General features: G+C 44.2%; 1 long non-coding RNA gene across 1 annotated transcript; it reads right to left on the bottom strand.

The window, feature by feature from the left end:
• Positions 1-2565: 2565 nt before the first annotated feature.
• LOC124708597 lies at positions 2566-4546 on the bottom strand. The gene is made up of 3 exons (XR_007005215.1): positions 3869-4546; positions 3234-3421; positions 2566-3122 (listed from the first exon to the last, which is right to left on the bottom strand). It is a non-coding gene; the product is annotated as an uncharacterized LOC124708597 (long non-coding RNA).
• Positions 4547-10054: the final 5508 nt, after the last annotated feature.

The following is a 10054-nucleotide window of genomic DNA, read 5'->3' as shown; positions in this document are numbered from 1 at the left end:
AGGCCCTAGAGATCTAGGTTAGGCTTACGCCAGATGTGAATCTGGGTTTGTCTAGCCCCGACCTTCAGGTTTCCCGACAATGACCAGCATGCAGAAATCTGCAACTCTTTTTTTCTCTTTTGGAAGAAAAACGAAAACCATTTTGTGTTTTTGATGTTTTGAAGTTGTAAACAAAACAAAGATGCAGCAAGTATGCAAAAGAAACAAAAGAAATCTTTTTGGTTTTTGTTTGAAAGAAAACAAAACAGCAAAATCTAGAAAACGGAAATCTTTTTGGGTTTTTCAAATGGTGAACTAAACAAAAACTGCAATGCAACAAAACATAAATAAAACTAGCATGATACTACACAATGGAGAAGTGGTGAAGGAAACATACTCCCCCAAGCTTGGGGTGAAGATAGTAACCGGGATAGTTAGGGCCTGGGCCCCAATTGTGTGATCTATCATCATAGTAGGGCCCTGGCTGCCCCCGCTGTGAAGAAGTGATATGCGTGAAGCACACGTCCGTTGGGAACCCCAAGAGGAAGGTGTGATGCGTACAGCAGAAAGTTTTCCCTCAGTAAGAAACCAAGGTTATCGAACCAGTAGGAGTCAAGGATCACGTGAAGGTTGTTGGAGGAGGAGTGTAGTGCGGCGCAACACCAAGGATTCCGGCGCAAACGTTGAACCTGCACGTTGTCAATCTCACCGGCTTGCTATAAACAAAGGATTAAATGTATAATGTGGAAGATGATGTTTGTTTGAGAAGAACAGTAAAGAACAATGTTTGCAGTAGATTTTATTCAGATGTAAAAGAATGGACCGGGGTCCACAGTTCACTAGTGCTGTCTCTCCAATAAGAAATAGCATGTTGGGTGAATAAATTACAGTTGGGCAATTGACAAATAGAGAGGACATAACAATGCACATACATATCATGATGACTACTATGAGATTTAATTAGGGCATTACGACAAAGTACATAGACCGCTATCCAGCATGCATCTATGCCTAAAAAGTCCACCTTCGGGTTAGCATCCGCACCCCTTCCAGTATTAAGTTGCAAACAACGAGACAATTGCATTAAGTATGGTGCGTAATGTAATCAACACAAATATCCTTAGACAAAGCATTGATGTTTTATCCCTAGTGGCAACAGCACATCCACAACCTTAGAACTTTCTGTCACTGTCCCAGATTCAATGGAGGCATGAACCCACTATCGATCATAAATACCCCCTCTTGGAGTTACAAGTATCAACTTGGCCAGAACCTCTACTAGCAACGGAGAGCATGCAAGATCATAAACAACACATATATGATAGATTGATAATCAACTTGACATAGTATTCCATATTCATCGGATCCCAACAAACACAACATATATCATTACAAATAGATGATCTTGATCATGATAGGCAGCTCACAAGATCTAACATGATGGCACAATGAGGAGAAGACAACCATCTAGCTACTGCTATGGACCCATAGTCCAAGGATGCGATAGGTGTTAATCATACAAAATACTGGTCTACCTTCATCAAGGATACTTAGGAAAATCAAATTTCATGCATTTGTCAGTACAAAGCTCATATAACATTGTCTAATATTCTACTCCCTCTGCTCAGGTAACTCGCAATTAGAGTAACCCGACTTTTGTATTTAACTCCCTTTACACATATAAGAGCCATATTCTAACTGTATGCCGTGCGGTACTTTGATTGCCTGCGCCCAGAAGCAAGGCCAGCGCCCAGCCCTTTCCGTGCCACGTTGCCCTCTCAAGATTAACCTTACTAGCACTTCATTTGGTATGCCAAAATGCCCACTTATTGTTAGCCCGATCGTTTTATCTTCTATAAATTAAATCAATATTAACTTCAAAATTTTTAGTGGTGCTTGTATGTTCACAGAGAACCATCCATCGACAAATGGTTTAGTGACGATATTAGATACGGCATTACTGTTCATTGATGAAAAGATTATTGTGGTTTTCAGTTTATGGTGATCTTTATTATTATTTTCATTAACTTCTATCGTTTTGGTATATATATATGTGCTATGCTGGCATCTACTTCCAGGGAGGATATTTTCTTAATGTTTTGAGGAAGCAATATCTGAGACTGGTTGCTTTTTTAAACCTATTTTAACATGCTAATTATTTGATTGTTGATAAATAAACTTTCCATTTATACAGTTATCCTTATCTCTTCATGCTACAAAAAACGAAAGAAATTTGGCTTTTCCTTATCTGAATATGGATTAACCAGGAATCTTGTTTTTCTATGCATAGATTTATGCGCAGCAGCATGTGTTATTTCTATACATAGTGGTTATTGCCTTTACTCACAAGTAACTCTCCTATTTTTTCTCATTTTTTTGGTACTAGTGGTTGAGGCGCCCCATGGGGCGCCTCCTCGCCGGAAAGTGGCGATCCAATCGCTCACCTTCATAGCACAACGGCAAGGCATCACTTTTTTCTTTGGCACATGGAAAGCTATCAATCTGCATTTTAATCAAGTTCCGATTTCCCCTCTACACAAAACTGCCCATATGTTAGCCTACCCGAACTGTCGGAAAGAGTTCGTGAACAGAACATACACTTGCATTCAGTTTTGGATCCCATGAAATACCAGACATCGGCTTATGTAGTTTACATAGACCATGATTCTTATATGAAAGAAGTTCGTATGGAAAGATGGACCAAACACCTACACGTGCTTTACAATTTATATAGACAAAAGATGCACACATGAAAAAAATTCAGAAGCAACACAAACACCGGCCGATGCACACAAAAGATGCTTTATGTGTCAATGGTTGGCTCAATGTTCGCTCGATTGTTGTACATATCCCAGCAGATGCACTGAAATGAAAGCAATTTATACAACAAGGGCAATCCATTCGAAATCTGGAGCATAAATTAAATTGAAGTTCATGTAGGTAATGTAATGTCGGATAGACACAAACACATATGCATTGTTGTAATTTGGGAAAATTGTTCAAACAATTGGTTAATAAATAGACATGTTGGTAAATCTAGATGTTGGTACATTTGCAGGGGAGGAATAATATTCTCGATACCTATTTCTACATGCATGCCACTTTGGTTTTGATAGCAGACCACCACCAATGCACAATACTTCCTGACATGGGCAATATCAAGCAGGTCTCAGACCAAGCCAACAGAAAGCAAGGGTTGCAGATATGAATCAAAGAAAAATGGAAGGGTGATAGGGGACGTATTTCCATTGTACCTTGAGATCAGAGCATCAAAGTAAGGTGACGTTCAGATAGATGAACATCTTTGATTCTTTGCTTTTACATTCGCCCAAATCTTAGAAAGTAGAAAATGCTCATGAGGACTCCCCCCATATATTTTGCTCCAGAGTGCAAAACAGCAAAAGGGGAACAAATATTGTACTTCTGTATCAATAATTACTTTCTGCTCTCAAAGATAAATTAAAATAATCATGAGAATTAACAGAATGCGTACAAATCAAGCATAAACATACTTATTGGGTAATAGGATAGTAATATATGAACACATCCAATTGCTACTATGGAACATATCCAGTAACCAAAAAAAATGTTCAACCTAAGTCCATAAAATGCATCTTGGATGATTGATACTCTACTGAAGATTAAATATGAATGGCACAATTCTGCAGTTGATGTCACATTCTTTTGGGGTGATGGGTAAACTACAACATGATCTATGAAAGGAACTTACTATGGTTTATTATGCAAAGGAAGAAGCTAATATGAAACCTTCGGCCTCTTCTTCATAAATGTTCTATTGTAGCTTCTACCTCTTCTCATATTTCCTATGTGTGCACTTCTCGTGACTCGAGGAAACAACAAGACCAGAATCTGGATGACAAGAAAATACCAGAAGAAGAAAAGATCACCTTGTTCTTCACCAATATTGTAAGAAGTCTTCTCTCAACTTGTTCCCTGTACGAGTAAAACTCACGTTTGCATCAAACACAATTCGAAAATCAAAATAAAAGAGCATTACACTTTTTGGGGGTAAAACCAGAGCAATCAAAAACCACGAACAATCGATAGGTAGCCGACCAATCCCACTGTCAACAAGTAAAAACAATGAGCTATGCAACCAAATAACTGAAATTAAGAACAATATAATTTGTGCATGAATAGGAAAGGGAATTGTACTGGAAGGCATAGAAAATGTGACGGGAGAGGGAGAGGAGGAGGGGAGGCCAGAAGCACCTTATCTCGTCTAGGCGGCTGAGCCGGTGAGGACGGAGCTGCCGACGAGGTGGCCTACACCGGTGGGGAGGGAGGAGCCGGCGCCTGGTGTAGGGGCAGCGGCGACAGAATCCTTCGGCGTCACCCTATCCATGGATGCGCTGCACCCCTTGTTGTTCGCCACCACTTGGGTCCATCCCCTCGATGCGGGAATATTCCGGGGGACGGAGAAATCCGTCGGTTGCAGGAGACTCGTACCCTCCCCCCTCCTCCTCGTACTACTTTTCCAGCAGTGGCGGCCAGCTGAAGCCTATGGCGCCATGTCAGAAGATGACGCCACCGACCGACGGGCACAAAATCGACGCCGCCGCTGCATGCTATCCTAGCCGCGCGGCTCGGCACCATGGAGGCTTGTACGCCGTGCTCCATCGTGTTCTACGCCGGCGCAGCCGGGGGCATCGGAAAGCAGGGGTGGGGAAAAACGACGGCGGCGAGCTGAGAACAAAGAACAAGACAATTTGAGAGAGAGAGAGAAGGCGGGGTGGGGCTCGAGGTAGAGACTGCTAGTCTGCTACGTGTGAGCACGGGTCGCATGCGGGGCGGTTGTATCTGATGGATTCCTCAATGAAACACAAGAACACCCACGCAGAGGATGACGTGTAGGACCCGGAGATCCAAGGTCCTACATGCAAAGTCAAAGAAAATGCAACATCGTTTGCACACCGAACGAAACAAAGGAACCACTGTGCAGCAGCGGAAGTGCGAAACCAATCAAGGAGACTTTTTTTTGGGCAAACCAAGTTGAGCATAGCAGCTATCGTGGGATGCTCTGGAGTATGGCAACCATACACGCACTTACTTGTTCTCCATTCAGATGTAGTATTAAATAATTTACTCCCATTTTGATGTATTTAATTTTTTACTCTCATTTTAATGTTCTTTGTTAAAATTTGATGGAGAAGAGTTTCAACTCGATGGACATGCATATTTTTTGATAGCCAAAGAACATGCATCTATCTTTACTGAGATGTATAGATTTCGTTACTTGTCAGAAGATCCCTCTGATTCTGTTGTTGATTTCTGTTGTAGGTATCAGTATCATTTTCATACCATGACAATAATTTGCAAGCCCAGCTTAGTTCAGAGTTCAGGCTGCTTCGAGAACTTCTTTGGTGTGTGCATATTTTGTTTATGTAAACTTGTATAAAGCACATGTCACTAGTGGAAAACAGGCCTAATGTCGCGGGTCGTATGACCCTTTTGTCGCGGGCAGCCAGCCGCGACAAGGGAGGCGCGACAAAAGGTCACCCTTTTGTCGCGGGTCGCTTACGACCCGCGACATAAGCTCCACCACGTGGCAGCCGCGGGGCGCGCAGGGCACGGGCCCTTTTGTCGCGGACGGTATTACCACCCGCGACAAAAGGCCCTCTACGTGGCGCGCGCACAACGCCGTCGCTTTAGGGTTTGAGGGGTGCACCACCCCCCCCCGCCACCGACCGCCTGTTATTTCATTTTTTTCATTCGAAAATAAAAGTTGCATATATTTGTACGCTACTAGAAGTTGTACACGTTCATTCATTATATATATATAGATCGATCAAACAAATATTGGAAGCAAAAGTCGATTCCCCTTACATATTCTTCACTTACATATATATATATATACATGGAGCTCACGATCGACAGACAAGTGATACGTCTCCAACGTATCGATAATTTCTTATGTTCCATGCCACATTATTGATGTTATCTACATGTTTTATGCACACTTTATGTCATATTCGTGCATTTTCTGGAACTAACCTATTAACAAGATGCCAAAGTGCCGATTCTTTGTTTTACGCTGTTTTTGGTTTCGGAAATCCTAGTAACAAAATATTCTCGGAATTGGACGAAATCAACGCCCAGGGTCCTATTTTGCCACGAAGCTTCCAGAAGACCGAAGAGGAGACGAAGTGGGGCCACGAGGTGCCCAAACCCTAGGGCGGCGCGGCCCCCCCTTGGCCGCGCCAACCTGTGGTGTGGGGCCCTCGTGCCCCCTCCTGACTTGTCCTTCCGCCTACTTAAAGCCTCCGTCGTGAAACCCCCAGTACCGAGAGCCACGATACGGAAAACCTTACTGAGACGCCGCCGCCGCCAATCCCATCTCGGGGGATTCAGGAGATCGCCTCCGGCACCCTGCCGGAGAGGGGATTCATCTCCTGGAGGACTCTACGCCACCATGGTCGCCTCCGGAGTGATGTGTGAGTAGTCTACCTCTGGACTATGGGTCCATAGCTGTAGCTAGATGGTTGTCTTCTCCCCATTGTGCTTCATTGTCGGGTCTTGTGAGCTGCCTAACATGATCAAGATCATCTATCTGTAATTCTATATGTTGCGTTTGTTGGGATCCGATGAATAGAGAATACTTGTTATGTTGATTATCAAAGTTATGTATATGTGTTGTTTATGATCTTGCATGCTCTCCGTTATTAGTAGATGCTCGGGCCAAGTTGATGCTAGTAACTCCAAGAGGGAGTATTTATGCTCGATAGTGGGTTCATGTCTCCGTGAATCTGGAGGGGTGACAAGAACCTCTAAGGTTATGGATGTGCTGTTGCCACTAGGGATAAAACATTGATGCTATGTCTAAGGATGTAGTTGTTGATTACATTACGCACCATACTTAATGCAATTGTCTGTTGCTTTGCAACTTAATACTGGAAGGGGTTCGGATGATAACCTGAAGGTGGACTTTTTAGGCATAGATGCAGTTGGATGGCGGTCTATGTACTTTGTCGTAATGCCCAATTAAATCTCACAATACTCATCATAATATGTATGTGCATGGTCATGCCCTCTCTATTTGTCAATTGCCCAACTGTAATTTGTTCACCCAACATGCTTGTTTATCTTATGGGAGAGACACCTCTAGTGAGCTGTGGACCCCGGTCCAATTCTCTTTACTGAAATACAATCTACTGCAATCATTGTTCTCATTGTTTTCACGCAAACAATCATCTTCCACACAATACGGTTAATCCTTTGTTACAGCAAGCCGGTGAGATTGACAACCTCAGCTGTTTCGTTGGGGCAAAGTACTTTGGTTGTGTTGTGCAGGTTCCACGTTGGCGCCGAAATCTCTGGTGTTGCGCCGCACTACGTCCCGCCGCCATCAACCTTCAACGTGCTTCTTGGCTCCTACTGGTTCGATAAACCTTGGTTTCATACTGAGGGAAAACTTGCCGCTGTACGCATTACACCTTCCTCTTGGGGTTCCCAACGGACGCGTGTTGTACGCGTATCAAGCAACAAGCGGTACTAACGACCGTCTATTTGGAGGTAGAGCATCTACTTGGACTAAACAAGCCTTTGTTGTTTAATACTTCTCTAACCAAAAGTCCCGCCAGTTCCTCGGCGATTCCTAGTAGGGGTTCCTTTGGTTGGAGTATGTCCCGCATGTAGTCGACCTATATACAAAAATGAGATGAGTATGACTATATCAATCTTGATAACGAAATATTGATGATAATAAATGAAGTTGTGAATGTTATTGCTTACTTTAAATTTATTTTTGTTCTGCTTCTCAGTGGTTAACATGCGAATGAACTCGCAAACGTAGCATCCACATAGATTCGTCCCTTGTGGCTGCTGGGGGCACGGTACAGGAGTAAATGTTAGCTTCTGTGCCCAGGTAATCTCCTTATGATGATTCTTCAAAGCTTGCCAAGCCCTGCCAGGCAAAAGAATGATTGAATGAGTGGAAAATTAATTGATATCTCACGAAAGATAAAGCGCGGCGATGAAGGAAATTACACTTGGAGCAACTACGCAAGTCGTGGAACCCGTCCACGCCTCTACTCGATGGGTCTCTTACTTCAACTATTCCCTTATCGGGTTGAATGTCTAGTAGAATCCGAGTGGAAGCTGCACATGTTATGCATATACGTCGGGAATTACACTTAACATCGAGTAAGAAAAATTGAATGTGCATAAAAGATCATTAAGACTCTCACTCGTAGTTGTAAGGAAACAATATTGAATCACGAAATATTGCTCCCCCAAAAACCTTAGTAGGTTTCCCCCCGTTTCATCGCGTTTATGCTTTACCGTTTCAACATGTATTTTATCTGGATCAATAAACCCAACATTGATAATATTATTACTTTTGCATTCACCGATCTTCAGTCTGCATAAGAGAACACATAAGATATAATGAGTATATGCAATGAAAACGAACATGAACTGAATGAAAATGAACTTATATGTAGTTAACAACTTACAAGCAATAGCAACTCATGAGAGATTTGTCGAGGGCATCTCGATTGAATAACTGCCAGAGTTCATTCATCTCAATATGGATCTCCTCCTTTCGGCAGTAATATTCCCATGGTATACTCGCCACGATGTACCTTATGTTCTCCTTGCATGCATCAAGGTACCACTGATGCAAATTCCGCATATGTGTTGGCAGTTTATGCAGCTGCTCTTTGCTAACCAAGTCGGCCCCGTAGACAAATTTAGGAGCTATATCAGCAATGGGTAGTGCGGCATTCTGCTGCAAGCAGCAATTCCTCCACGGAAACTTTACGGGCAGCCGCTAGGCTTGCAGACTTCTTCCATATCGAGACCACCATGTTCCTGGTACACCTTGGGAACATTAAACACTTTGAGTGCTTGGGATCGATTGTTTGGGCTGATCTCCGAGGAGGGGAACTTCCTTTCTCTTTTTGCCTTTTGTCGTTTGCTTGGCCTTGAGGGGTGCACTTGTTGAACTTGACTTTTTCTCGGCTGCACTTCTAGCTGATGATTTGCTCGTGCCGGCAATGGCCTTCTCCTTAGCCTTTTCATCCTTCTTATTGTCAATTACCTTCGCAAGAGTGCGTGTATAGTCATCCTTCTTCTCGTGTAAGTCATACTTGCGATGGTGTGTTCAGAAAACTAGTAGCATATTCTATTTGCTTCTCTGTGTATGGCTCTGGCGCTGGAGGTTTTGGCTTATGAAAAAAATCATAATTGTATTTCTTAACAATGGCATCATTTTCCTCCTCAGTACGATCGTAAGGACGGGGGGAGGAACCTTTGGTACTTTTGGGAGGGGCGACATCTTGCGGACATGACTCTTGAAACGCTTCCGGCTGGGTGCATTTCGAGTCTTAGTGGGCGGAGGCGGCGGCGCTGGAGATGGAGATGGACTACAGATGTCGTGGTCGACGTCGTACCCACGGGGTGATGGTGGCGACATGTGATCAGTAGGAGGAGGTGATGGTGGCCTGCGATCACACCGGAGGAGGTGATGGTGACCTGCTGGGACGGCGGGTACTAGGGGCTACCCAGCACTGGCAGCTCGATGTTCTTCTTTTCCCGAGAGAATGATTTCTCCCGAGCACCTCTGCGAGTGTAAGCCCCCCATCACCTCCAGGGATTTCGAGCTCCAATGTCTCCCACGACGGGACAAGCCGAATCCACCCCGACACGAGCATAGCCAGTCTGGAATCGGATTGCCATGCCATGTTGCCGGCTCACCTTCGGGTCCAAATGCCGGTAAGACATAGCCGACCGCCACCTTAACGGACACCTTCCCGAACACCTCATGGAGATCACAAGGTGTTTGCTCCTTGATTCCATCCAAGGGGTCGCCGGGACCGGCATCTATCATCATCCGTGTAGGAGGGGCCTCCGAGTCGGCCACGCTGTCTGTCTCGTCGCCGAGATATGCCGGCGGTATTATCCGGCGGGCGCTGTCCTTTTAGTTCATTTATCTCCCGGCTAGCTCGCTGCTGAAGCTCCTCGCTGCTGCTGGTCAAGTCGGCGTTGGAACTCGGCCATCCGGTCATTCCGCACCTCCAGCTGGCGTTGTTTAGCTCTCGCTCGGCTTCTATAA

The sequence above is a fragment of the Lolium rigidum genome, chromosome 4, assembly GCF_022539505.1.
Source record: "Lolium rigidum isolate FL_2022 chromosome 4, APGP_CSIRO_Lrig_0.1, whole genome shotgun sequence".
In the NCBI taxonomy this organism is placed as follows: Eukaryota; Viridiplantae; Streptophyta; class Magnoliopsida; order Poales; family Poaceae; genus Lolium; species Lolium rigidum.
Note: the sequence above shows the minus strand (reverse complement) of the source record. Positions and strands in the feature narration are given on the sequence as shown.